Raw genomic sequence first — 13,352 nt, 5'->3', positions numbered from 1 at the left:
AGAATAAGGCTGGGACCTACTGGGCTGCATTCCCAGATGGTAAGGCATTCTAAGCCACAGGATGAGATAGGAGATTGGCACAAGATACAGGTCATAAAGACCTTGCTGATAAAACAGGATGCAGTAAAGAAGCCGGCCAAAACCCACCAAAACCAAGATGGTGACGAGAGTGACCTCGGTTGTCTTCACTGCTCCACTCCCACCAGCGCCATGACAGTTTACAAATGCCATGGCAATGTCAGGAAGTTATCCTATATGGTCTAAAAAGGGGAGGCATGAATAATCCACCCCTTGTTTAGCATATCATCAAGAAATAACCATAAAAGTAGACAACCAGCAGCTCTCGGGACTGCTCTGTCTATGGAATAGCTGCTCTATCTATGGAGTAGCCATTCTTTTATTTCTTTACTTGTTTTTTTTTTGTTTTGTTTTGAGATGGAGTCTTGCTCTGTCGCCAGGCTGGAGTGCAGTGGCGTGGTCTCAGCTCATTGCAACCTCTGCGCCACCTCTGACCCCCTCCTCCCCACCCCCCGGGTTTAAGTGATTCCCCTGCCCAGCCTCCCGAGCAGCTGGGACTACAGGCGCCCGCCACCACGCCCAGCTAATTTTTTGTATTATAGTAGAGACGTGGTTTCACCGTGCTGGCCAGGATGGCCTTGCTCTCCTGACCTCGTGATCCCCCCATTTCGACCTCCTAAAGTGCTGGAATTACAGGCGTGAGCCACCGTGCCCAGCCCCTTTACTTGTTTAATAAACTTCCTTTCACTTTACTTTATGGATTCACCCTGAATTCATTCTTGTGTGAGATCCGAGAGCCCTCCCTTGGGGTCTGGATTGGGGCTCCTTTCCTGTAACAGTGTGGTCCACAGTGACAGCAGCCGATGTGCAGAGCAAAGGAGGCCACAGTCACGCTGGCCCTGCCTGCCCTGCCCTCTGTCTGCAGCCCTGGACGATTTTCTAAGAGAAACTGGTAAATAAGCAGTCTTCAGAGACCAACTTCCATGGTGGCCAGAGCACTATGCTGTGCAAGTCACCAACAGGAAGAGGGGAAGACTCAGACTTCAGTCTTTCCGGTCCGGAAGGGCTTCTTTCAGAAAAGTGACTCCAGAGGGCACCCCCAGCCTAGAAGGCATGGACGTTTGGGTCACTGGAAAGGTCCCAGGAGGGAGTGGCTGCCTGGAGGGGCAGGGAGCTCCCCATGGCTGGGAGCTTTTTCTGGCACTGAAAGCTTCCTCCAGTGCAAAGTGAGGGGCAGTGTTCTTATCCCCAGGCTGGGAGCAGGCTGAGTGCTGGGAGAAATTCTGCATACACCTCTCTGGGGACTGGGACACTGGAATGCAATGATGGAAATAATAACGCCTGACAGCAGAAGTTCTCAAACTTGAACTTGAGTATCCAAATTGCCTGGAGGGCAAGACACAGATTGCTGGATCCCAACCTCATATGGTTCCATCCAGTAGGTCTGGGGTTGGGCTTAGGAATTTGCCCTTCTAACAAGGCTCAGATGTTGCTGATATTGCTGGTCTCTGGCCCGCACTCTGAGAACACAGAGGTTAGCTGAGAGCACATGTCCCATATGATCTAGACAGGAAAGGTCCAGGCCCCCATGCGAATGTGCTTCCCAAAGTTTCTGTGCATCCGGGCACCTTGATTTGCATGCCCTCTTTTAACTCTGCCTTCCTGAGCATCCCACTAGGCCATCCATCCTCTCCTTTGCTCCACTGCATTGACCTAGCAGGAGAATTCAGCACTTTTCCTTATTTCCTTTGTATGTGTAGACCACTTTAATGAAGTGTGGGGTCAGAAGAGTTGTTGACAGCAAGTCAACAACTTCCAACTGAATATCAACCATGTGCTTTCTTAAGGAGTCTCTCACCATTCTGCCTGCTCTGGCTCTGGTTTCCTCTCTGGTTCTCTGATTACCCTCTGTGTTCTCCCTGCCCCCACCTCCCAATTCTTGAACACGTTTTACGCAGAGCAATTTAGTTCTTCCTTCCGATGCCCTTTCCTGCCAAGCAAGTCATTGGGGTGTCTCTGACTGCCCCAAGAGACAGATCAAGGCAGTTGCTAAACAGAAACGGTTCCCACCCTCTGATTCACTCTGGTGCCAGCTGTTAAGATTGTAAAATGTCACCCCATTATCCTAAATGTCCCCTAATCTGTCCCATGGTATCACTTAGAAAATTCTATGGAATGCAACTGCTTCAGAGTCAAAAGCAATTTTAGAAGTCCAGCTGCTCTTAGCCTGTAGTCCATGGACCTCTTAGCTAGATTCAGGGCACCTATGAATTTGGATGGGGAAAAAATGACATCTTTATTTTTGCAAATTGAAATTTGGTATTTTCCTTGATGGGGCAACAAATAGATACTATTAGCAATATCTGTGACCTTGTTACCAATAGAAATCAGCAATATTCTCAAATCTCATTTCAATTGTTTCAGATGTCTCAGAATATCACTTATATGCATCAATGCTTTGAAATTATAATAGTCATTAGGACTTCTGCTAGATCACATTACTTAGTGCATCAATATAGAAGCATATATCTTACAATATTCAGCTGTGTTTTATACATATTATGGTAAGCGCATTCTGTATAATTGGTTATCTTTGCAATCCTATGTACTTCATCTCATGCATAGAAATACTTTTTCTGAGAATATACTAGAATGCCAAAGAGGTCCATGGCACACAAACAATTTAAGAACCTGCATTTAACTCAGCTCTTTGATTTTCTAGAGGAAACTCGTGTCCCAGGCAGAGGAGATACCTTGCCCACAACCACACCACTGGCTTTTAATAGGCTGGTTTAGAACTCGAATCTAAAACAGGAGATGGGGCTGGGCCTGGTAGCTCATGCCTGTAATCCCAGCACTTTGGGAGGCCAAGGCGGGTGGATCACCTGAGGTCAGGAGTTCGAGACCAGCCTGGCCAACATGGTGAAACCCCGTCCCCACTAAAAATACAAAAATCAGCCAGGTATGGTGGCATGTGCCTGTAATCACAGCTACTAGGGAGGCTGAGGCAGGAGAATTGCTTGAACCTGGGAGGTGGAGGTTGCAGTGAGGCAAGATTGAGCCACTGCACTCCAGCCTAGGCAATGAGAAAAACTCCATCTCAAAAATAAAATAAAATAATAAAATAAAACAGGAGAGGGAAGAAAACGAGAAGGACAAAGCAAGTAGTAGGGGCTGGGGATACAGGCCTCACCCCCAAACCAGCCAGCATGGCCTGCTTAGAGCAGGGGGACAGAGAGGCTGCCCCTTCACGAAAGTTCTATTTCTAGTGCCTGATGGCCCCTCATGCAGAGCTTGCCATCCAGTGCAGCATCTTTGAGTAGCATTAGTGCCAAACTACGTTTCATTAGAGCAAAGAGGAGTACACTTTGCTGACTCGATAACCGTGTTCCTTGCCAATCCTTGGTTCCCAGATACTTCATGGTTGGCATTGTACTCTAGAGAGAACCGTACTGATTTGGAAACTTCTGTTCTGATATGAGGGTCTCCGTTCCTCTCGGTGGCATTCACTGAAATGCTCCCCACCTCCTTCTCCCCTCACACATCAGTATCCTTCACTGATCTGGGGTGTGTTCATGATTTAGACTTAACAGAGCACTTCCTGGCATATAATTGCATATAAATGCATGCCATAGGATTGTGTACAGTTACTACAGATGGCTGAGTTTTTGCTCTAAGCTCCTTAACAGCCCATGCAAAGAAAGAAATAGGTTTATTACAAGATTGTTGTGACCCAACCATTTAAATGGAAAATTTAGTTGTTTGCAATTAGCATAGTTTTCCTGATTCTGAGAATGGATTCTTTGAGAATTCTTCCTCGTGTTGGGGGCAGGTTTTAATTCCTAGGCTTAGCTCTCTGAGCCAAGGGGCTTGCTCAGGTCTTTAAGCTGTAAGTGGTGGAGCTGAGGCCAGCACCCACATTTTCTGGCTGTGAAATATTTTTGTTCTTTATTAGAGGGCTTGTTCTCTGACTGTTGCATGCATGTATTTCTGGCTCATGAATCCTATTATTGCTTTACTTACATTTTTTTCTTCCACTTACTGTTTTAAAAGTCCATGCAAATTCCAAATTGCTTTCCAGAATCACTTGACATCAGCTTTGTTTGATAGTCCTTTTATCTCTCTCTCCTTAGTTCATTAGGCAAATAAAGTGAAAAACGCAAACCCCTTCTTTTAGCAGAGACTTCAGTGTATTTCTACTAGACAGATTCTGACAGCAACCCAGGAGGTAGAATTCTTACTTCTAGCGAGATCCCGCTCGTTTTAAAATTATTATTCACAAACAATAGCTACCATTGATTGAGTGTTTACTCTGTTTAAGGCACTGTGTTTAAGCGCTTCACTTCCATGATCCACTTTAATCCTCGGTTAGTTTACAATGCTTTTAGGATAGTGTTTTCATTTTGCAGTTGATGACGTTGAAATTTAGAGATTTTGAGGACGGATCTGATTCCAGAGTTTCTACTCTTAGCCACTATAAGCTATTGATTCTATGTAACTGCACACACTGATTTCTGAGCACTTCTTGGGGCCTTTGGGCCAAATCTTTCTGCTCTGTCTCTCTTATCTGTCTCTTTCTGTCTTTGTCTCCCCACTCCTCTCTAATTTTTTCTTTTTTCAGACAGAACCTCACTTTTTTGTTGTTGTTGTTAAGACGGAGTCCTGCTCGGTCGCCCAGGCTGGAATGCAGTGACGCAATCTCGGTTCACTGCAACTTCTGCCTCCAGGGTTCAAGCGATTTTCCTGCCTCAGCCTCCCGAGTAGCTGGGAACTACATGTGTGCATCACCATGCCTGGCTGATTTTTGTATTTTTAGTAGAGATGCAATTTCAACCATGTTGGCCAGGTTGGTCTTGAACTCCTGGCGTTAGGTGGACTGCCTGCCCAAGCCTCCCAAAGTGCAGGGATTACAGGCATAAGGCACCATGCCCGGCCAGAACTTCACTTGGAATAGAGACCCCGCAGAACCTAGAGCTGGGAAAATTCCCTTCCCATTGAACACCAGTTTTCCCTTGCCACAGAGCACCACTGCAGGTGTTTGAGCACACAGACTCCTGATTTATGCATGCATAGTTATTTACAAGGGATGTGCAGGGTGGACATGTGTTGGGGCTCGGACAACAATACCCCAAAGTATGGCACTTTGGCAGGCTGAGTACTTTGAACTGATGGAGTTTGGATGACCTCAGAAGCAAGTTCTCTCTGACCTTCTCCTGCCCTCCTGTACCCCTTGTGCCCCTCTTTCTCCCCTGAGATGAGTCATAGAAACCAGAGTTCCCCTTCCCCAAGGTGAGTCATAGAAATTCTTCCCCCAAAGCCACCCATAAAACCTAAAAATATGACTCAGGCCTTCCCCCACCCTTCTGCACAGAAACTGGCTGTAAAGAAATTCTCTGACCAACTTTGTCTGAGAGTAGGTCCTAAGACCCTCATTCCAGAGGGGTCGTGCCCCATACCTAGAAAGAAGGAATGCTGCACAGAGAGGCCAGGACGAATCTGCACAGACAGGCCCTGCTGGGTCCCCATCCTACCACCTCGGTCCATTAGAGTCGATCGGAACTTTCTGTCCAATCACATTTCTATACCACTGTCAATTCCTCATTGAGTCTAAGCATAAAAATGGACGGTTCTCCCTGAGCCTTTCGGTATTCATTTCTGAAGACTCACATGTCACGGTAAACTTTGATGAAATAAAATGGTTATGCTTTCCTTTTGTTAGTCTGCCTTTTGTTACAAGAGTGTCAGCCATGACCCATATGACTGGTGAGGAAAAGTATCCCACTTTTTCTCCCCTACACATGTATATCACTGTACACAATTTTATGTACACTATTTTGTATACAAAATAGAGGGTTTTTTTGTTTTGTTTTTGTTTTTGTTTGTTTGTTTGTTTTTTTTTTTAGACAGGGTCTCACTCTCATCGTCCGGGCCTGAATGCAGTGGCATGATCATAGCTCACTGCAGCCTTGACTTCCTAGGCTCAGGTGATACTCCCACCTTAGCCTCCCAAGTAGCTAGGACTACAGACACATGCCACCACCCCCAGCTAATTTTTGTATTTTCAGTAGAGATGGGGTTTCGCCATGTTGCCGAGACTTGTCTTGAATGCCTGGGCTCAAGTGATCCGCCTGCCTCGGCCCCCCAGCGTTGGGACGATAGGCCTGAGCCACTGCACCCAGCCAAAATAGAACTTTTAAAGGAAGAGGAAGAATACGAAAAGGATTTCTATTTTTTTTCTTTTTGTATTCCAGTGCATTATCTTGCCCCACCCCCAGGCGTGTGCACACCCAGACTGGGCCTCAGGTCCCTGACCGTGGGTGAGTCCACGCTCTGCCTGGAACAGGAGCGTGTCTGGTGTCTTCCTAAGGACTTCCTTGGATACAGACCGTACAGTCCCTCTCCATCATTCTCCACTCTGTTTCCTGCTAGGCCAACCAATCTTCTTGCGTAGCGTCCAATACCGTTTGTCTGGGTGGAAATCCGTCTCCGCCGGGCCTTTCATGGAGATGGAGGAAAACTGATCAGCATTCCTCCTGCATAAACTTGATAGCACTTGACTCCGTTTGGAAGATTGTGGAAGCGAGTCTTTGCTGTGTTTATGAGACCCCCAGGGTTGTTGCGAAGATCAGGTGATAAAGAGGATAAAGAATTTTGCGATACACAAAGGGCTTCCAGAAATGTCAAGTGATATTATTAGCAGTGATTTGCATTAATGAAGGGAAGAACGGAGGGAAATTAAATGGGACACTTTGGACACGTGTAAGGAAACTGTTGTCGGTCTAGCTCACTTCCCAGGCCGGGGAGCCTTCCTTCCTGGGAGGACCCATTTTCCTACACAGCTGCCCACAGCCCCCCTCCATCTCCACCTCCCTCTAGATAGGAAGAGAACTCAGGTCCGGCAAAGGCGGCGAATTCGCATGTCCAGGAAGCGGCGGAGCCCGAAGGTAGCCAGCAGGGGGCGGCATTGCGCAGGACAGGAGAAGGCAGCGGCCGAGTTCCTCATAAAATCCACGTGCCTGAGGCTAGGGAGGGTCCTCTAAGGTGTCTAAATAACCCTTAAAGCGGAATCAAGATTTGTTTTTTCTGCACTTAGAGAGTTTGCTTCCTCCCAGCCGGCTCGCTGAGCGCTGTGGAACCCTTCGGCTAGGCTTACCTGAAATCGGGCGCTTGTTCTGGGCCAGGCGCTGAAGAGGCTCCAGGAATCATACCTGCGCTGGGGGTGTGCAGGGTTCCAAGACTGACACAAGGGGAACTTTTCTATGCAAGGGCTAGCTGCTAGTGCCGGTATCAGACTTACTTTCCATTCATTTCAAGACAAATTGAGCTCAGATTACCGTTTTCTTTTTCGTTAAATGAATGGGGAATGAATGAATGAGATTTTCTGTTTTGAAGATTACGTTCCCCTCCCCTCCCCTCCCCTCCCCTACCCCTACCCCATCCTCCCCTACCCCTGCCCTCCCCTCCCCCTCCTTCTCTTCCCCTGATCCCAAAGTTGCTTCTTCGTTGCAGGAACACAGCGTAGGAAATTCGATGCATTCTCCCAGGAAGGAGCCTGGAGTGGGACTCAGGGGACCTGGGTGCTGGTCTCAGCCCCACGCCAGTCGTGGACAGGCCTCTGTTCCTTGGGCTTCTCGTCTGTAGAATCAGGGTTGGAGAGAGGATTTTTCTCCTTCTCTTCTACAAGGATGTGCTGCGACAGCCAGGGAAGGGCTGACCATGCACAGTGCTTTCATGCACAGGCTCTGTCACCAAAGAACCAGACCGGGCCACAGGCCATCCTGGGAGAGGGAAGAGCCCTTTAATGTGGGCAGAGGGAATGTTGGTCCGCCAGAGTTCCCTCTCAGGTGTGGTGGGAGTGGCAGTTGAATGGGGCAGTTGGAGAGGAGGACTTCAGGCAGGTGGGACAAGAGAAGCTGAATCTGAGGTCCTTGGGGAGAAGGAGGCCCAGGAGTCCTGGGCAGTAGGTGCCAGGCTCTGAGCCCCATGACTGCTGACCCTCCTCCCCTCCCTCTCATCCTCAGCCCAGGTAAAGCTTTTCCCTATAGCAATTAGCGGCCTCCATTTATTCCCACGGGCCCTTGTCTCTCATCCCCAGGACAGGCTGTGGGGAGGGGGGCGGTGACACCACTGAATGGGGCTGCCCAAGCGGGAGGCAGCAGGATCGAGGCTCCGAGAAGAAAGGCAGCCCCTTTTCCACTTTTGGAGCCCCCGTTATCATAAAAGAAAAGGCAGATATGCCAAGACACGATTTCAAAATCTCTGAAATACAAAAGCCTACATTGAATAATTTAAGTCTTTTTCCACGCATGCACAAACACATATACAGGCTAGTGTTCACAATTTAATTATGGGATTTATACCCCCCACCCACCCAAAAAAAAGACCTGGAATTCATGAAGCATCACTGTGGTTCTCATAGGAAGCTTTCCCCTTCCTTCCTTCCTTCCTTCCTTCCTTCCTTCCTTCCTTCCTTCCTTCCTTCCTTCCTTCCTTCCTTTCTCTCTCTCTCTTTCTTTCTTTCTCTTTTCTTTCTTTCTTTCTTTCTTTTCTTTTTTACTTAAAAATATATTATTTTCCTGTGAGTGTAGATTTCAGTTGCCCTGAATCCAGGCTCTTGCATCCTTCTCTGATCGTGTCGGAATGTGTCTGTAACTGGATGGATGACCTCGTTTGGAGATGCCATCACTGGCCACTGTTTTAGGACCTCTTGGGGATGAGGGGACTTGAGCAAAAGCACCCCACTTCCCTTCCCGCACTCCCAGCTTGGTGCTGTCCCCTGCATGCACTTCCCTCTGCCGCCTCTCTGCCTCCCCCTCCCTCCCAACGCCAGTCCCTCATCACTCACAGGGCTTTCTGGTCTGGCTGCTGCAGGTGCGGGGTACCTGGGGACAGACAGGAGAGCTGCGGTGTGGGCAGGGCCTGGGAGAGCTCCCAGTGTCTCCTCTGTGCTGGAGGCCTGTCAGGCCCTGGAGGAAGGGGCTGTGGGGGTTGGCGGAGACCATCAGATATTGATAACTTTGGTGGCTTTAAATTAAGAATGGATTTATTAAGAAAGAAGTAGGGCTGTAGTCTCGTACCTGGGAAAAATGTTATGACTAAAGAAAGGTGTGCCTGCTTTTGGTTGATGGAGGGACTCCCATCATGAGCACCAAGGAAGACCCAGAGTCCAATTCTCGAACATGAAGTTGTTAATTTTCTGGGCTAGACAGGGGCAGAAATGAAATATAACAGAACGAAGTGGGCAGGTGTGGAAAATGGTTCTTCTTGAGATGACTTCTAGACATCTTTTGTTCTCTCTTGGGGCAGAGACAAGGATAGAGAAAAAGGCCTCAGGAAACACTATAAGGAAGACAGTAGTGCTAATGCAATCATAAATGTTACGTGACCCCGAATCTCAGAGTCACAGAGACAGTAAGGAGTGGTGGGGACTGTGGCAAACTAAAGCATGTATGCCCTGCCCAGGAGGGGTTGCTGTGCTCAACGTGAGTGGATTGTCATCATGTGAGCATACAGAGCTCCTGATATTTGATGAAAGCCAGAAGCCAGTCTTATTTTTTTTTAATGTGGTATCTCCTCATTTTTAAATGTTTTCCACAAATTGGAAAAAAATGTTTAAACTACGCAGGCCATATAAAATGGAACTGCAAGTTGCACATGGTCCACAGTTTGTGTCCTGTGCTGTAAACAGAGCCCTTCTTGCTTCTGCCTGTCCAGTCTGTTGAGGTTAGGTTAAGAACCCCCTGCCTGCCAGCAGAGGGGTGCACCAACGACTTTTTGGCACCTCCTGCCAATCCTCAGATGCTCTGCATGGAAAATACAATGCCAAGAACAGAGACACGATGGCTGCAGGGACCCTGGCCGAGTCGGCACTGCCTCCTCCCAGCTCTCATCAGCTGCGCGCCCCTCAGACCCCATCCTGTGATTGCCAGCAAGCAGATTTCTCACCCCAGGCAGCTCCTCACTCCTGGCAGAGGATGGTGTGACAGACGGGGATAGAAACGTTAGCCAAAGCAGGCTTCCTGATTTAAAAAAAAGTCTCATTTTCCCCCCAGGGCTGCCAAATTTAGCAAAGTGCCATTCCAGCTGCAATGCTTCCAAGCCACCTCAGATCATCATAACTTCCCATGCCCTGGGGAGCACTCAAGGAAATTACCTTCTAGCACCAATTTCCTATGCACGCTGATTACTCAGACCTGGCCAGGGAGTCCTGGCCTCCAGTGTTTGGAATCTGGGACTCAGGAGCCCTAAAGACAAACTGATGACATCTTGCTGCCAGGGTCCCTTACCATTAGAAAAGGGAACCAAAAAATAGAAATTATAGGTAAGAGTTCTCCACTAACAATGAGTTCCACCCTCTCACAGGGGCTGGGAAAGATTAGCCTGGATGAGAGAAGCTAGCAACTGGGTGGTTGGGAGTGAGTTGTAGGAAATGACAATGGTCCTCAAATATCACAAGGCACATGAAGAGGACATCAGTGGAGGCTGCATGGCTCCTGAGAGCAGAGAAGTGTGCAGAAAAATTGCATTTAGTTCCACAGAAGGAAAAAAAATCGTCCTCTTTAGGGGTGTGTCCTTAGAAAATGCTTAACTTTTTATTTTGCGATGATTTCAGACTTACAGAAAAGTAACAGAAATAATGCTAAGAGATCCCAACTACCCTCCACTGAGATTTGCAGTGACATTTTTGCCACATTTACTTTAGCATTAATATCAAAATCAGGAAATTCATCTTTGATAAAATATTATTGCAGAATCTATAGTCCATATTTAAATTTCTCCAATGTTCCAATACTGTTCTTTTAAACATTTCATTTACTTATTTTTGTTTTTTTAGAGCAGGAGTGAAAATTTATTAAAAAGTTTTAGAGCAGGAACGGAAGAAAGTAAAGTACACTGGGAAGAGAGTCAGGTGGGTGACATGAGAGTCAAGTGCACAGTTTGACCTTTGACTTGGGCCAATAATGTTCTTTATAGCAAATTTATTTTCCTCTGTTCAAGCATCCAATCCAGGCTGTGTGTTGCTTTTAGCTGTCACATCTCTTCTGTATCCTTTAATCTGAGATGTTTCCTCACCTTTGTTTGTCTTCCGTACTATTGATGTTTTTGAAGAGCACAGGCCACTCGGGTTCGTCTGGTATTTTCTCAAGACTAGATGCAGGGTATGCATTTCCTACAGGAATACTATATGCGGGCTGTCTTGAGAAGAAGTGACTGGGGTCTGTCACCAAAGCGTGTTGAGGCCCGATCTGGTGGGCCAGAGGGAAATTCTCCATGAGAGGCTAGTTTGCCATGTCTTGGATTCTGTGATTCTCCCCCAAATAATTTCAGCTGGGTTTCAGAACTTGCCGTGAGCTCTTTCTTCTTCATCAGCGAATCTGCTTTCCTACCGCTGCTTTGCTCAGGTTACCAAGGGCAGGGCAGTGCCCCAGCGGCCATTGGGAGGTCATGGGTGGTTGATCAGGGACCACGGCTTGACTGTCCACTCTGCCCGGTGAGTTGCAGAGTGAGGGAGCATGCGGTAGAAAGACCGTGCCCAAAGGCTGCACTTGGGTTCAGGTTTCTTTTCTTGCTTCTGATCCAGACCAGGGCTGGGTTCTGTTGATGCAGGGAGCCAAGGACTATGCAAGAATGAGAGGCCAATTTTTAAGCTCTTCAGCCCCAGCATCTCTGCAGTGGATAGCTTCCCTTTGTCTCCGGAAGTAAACGCAGAGAGGTCAGCAGGAGGCTTCTCTGAGTGGGGGGTGCCTTGGGTAGAGAAAATTCTGAAGGGCTTTCTGGTAAACAAACAAATGGAAGTCTTGTGGAAAAGGATCCAAGGAAAGTTTTGAATCTGAAGCCTTTCACAGTCATGCCCAGCCTTGTCTCGACTCTTACCTAAGTCTGGTGCATAGAGCCTCACGACACAGGCACCACACACAAACCGAGGCTCAGCCTAAACTCTCTGTTTGGGCTTTTTCTCAAATCCTTCTAGTCTTACCTCCCACAAAAGTCCTTCCTAACCCCATCCTCCTCCCAGACCGTACTGACCTCTACTTTCTCAGAACTTCTGTAGCACGGGTCTGCATTACTCAGCGACACTGAGCACAGCCAGCCTGCTTTCAGGCTTTAGATTCTTAAAATTATGATCAGATATAACAGCAATGTGGGAGGAAACCAGAGTAACTTCCAGATCTTATTTCCCCACCCCTAGAGGTAACCATCATCTTGAATTTGGTGTAGAGTGTTCCCATTCACTTTGTAAAAATAAACTTTATTTTTTAAAACTGGTTTTGGTTTACAAAAAAATTGCAAAGTTAGTACAGGGTCTTCCAGTACCCTATATCCAGCTACCCTTGCTAATAACATTAATAACATCTCATGTTAGTATGGTATATGTGTTATAATTAATGCATTATATTGATACATTGTTAACTAATATTTATACTTTACTAGATTTCCTTTGTTTTTATCTAATATCCTTTTTCAATTCCAGGATCTCAACCAAGAAGCCTCTTCACAAGTAGTTGTCAGGTCTCCTTAGGTGCCCCTTAGCTGTGTCACTGTCTCAGGTTCTCCTTGTCTTTGATGACCTTGACAATTTTGAGGAGTACCAGCCAGGTATTTTGTAGACTGTCCCTCAACTGGGATTTGTCTGATGTTTTTCTCATGATTAGACTGGCGTTATGGGCTTTTGGGCGGAGGACCTCAGAGGTAAAGTGCCCTTCTTGCCACATCATATTAAGGGTACACATTATCAACAGGACTTATCACTGCTGATGTTGACCTTGATTACCTGGCAGAGGTCATGTGTGCCAGGCTTCTTCACTGTAAAGTGGCTATTCTTTTTTCCTTCTTCATATGGTACTATACTCTTGGAAGCATCGGATTCTAGTTGATTAAGTTGTTTCTCACAGGGCTATGGGATGACAATTCTGATACTGCTATACGTGTACACTTAATTGAACAGTTAAGTAAACACATGGTAGATGGTGAGAGCCAGGCTTCTCACTTTTAGAATTGGAGCTTACAAATAAGCAAGGGGAGGAGGCTAGACTTGTGATAATTATGGTAATGGATTCAAGTTGGAGAGTCAGCATGAATCAGTATGAACTCACTGTTAGCTTAAAATAGATGTGGATGGTTACATATAGAAATATTTATAGATATGTGTTTATGCACTAGTTAATATGCATACATGTATTTCCTTACGTTGTCAGCTGAGAGGGCCTAGAAGCAGCAACGCCCTAATAACAAAGAATTTACCTAGTGTCCAGATCTTGGTTCTAATATGATTCTCCAATATAATGAATTTCAAGTACTTGGAGAAATGAAATTTTACTACAAATATAGTCATT

The sequence above is a fragment of the Macaca mulatta genome, chromosome 20 (genome assembly GCF_049350105.2).
Source record: "Macaca mulatta isolate MMU2019108-1 chromosome 20, T2T-MMU8v2.0, whole genome shotgun sequence".
Taxonomy (NCBI): Eukaryota; Metazoa; Chordata; class Mammalia; order Primates; family Cercopithecidae; genus Macaca; species Macaca mulatta.
Note: the sequence above shows the minus strand (reverse complement) of the source record.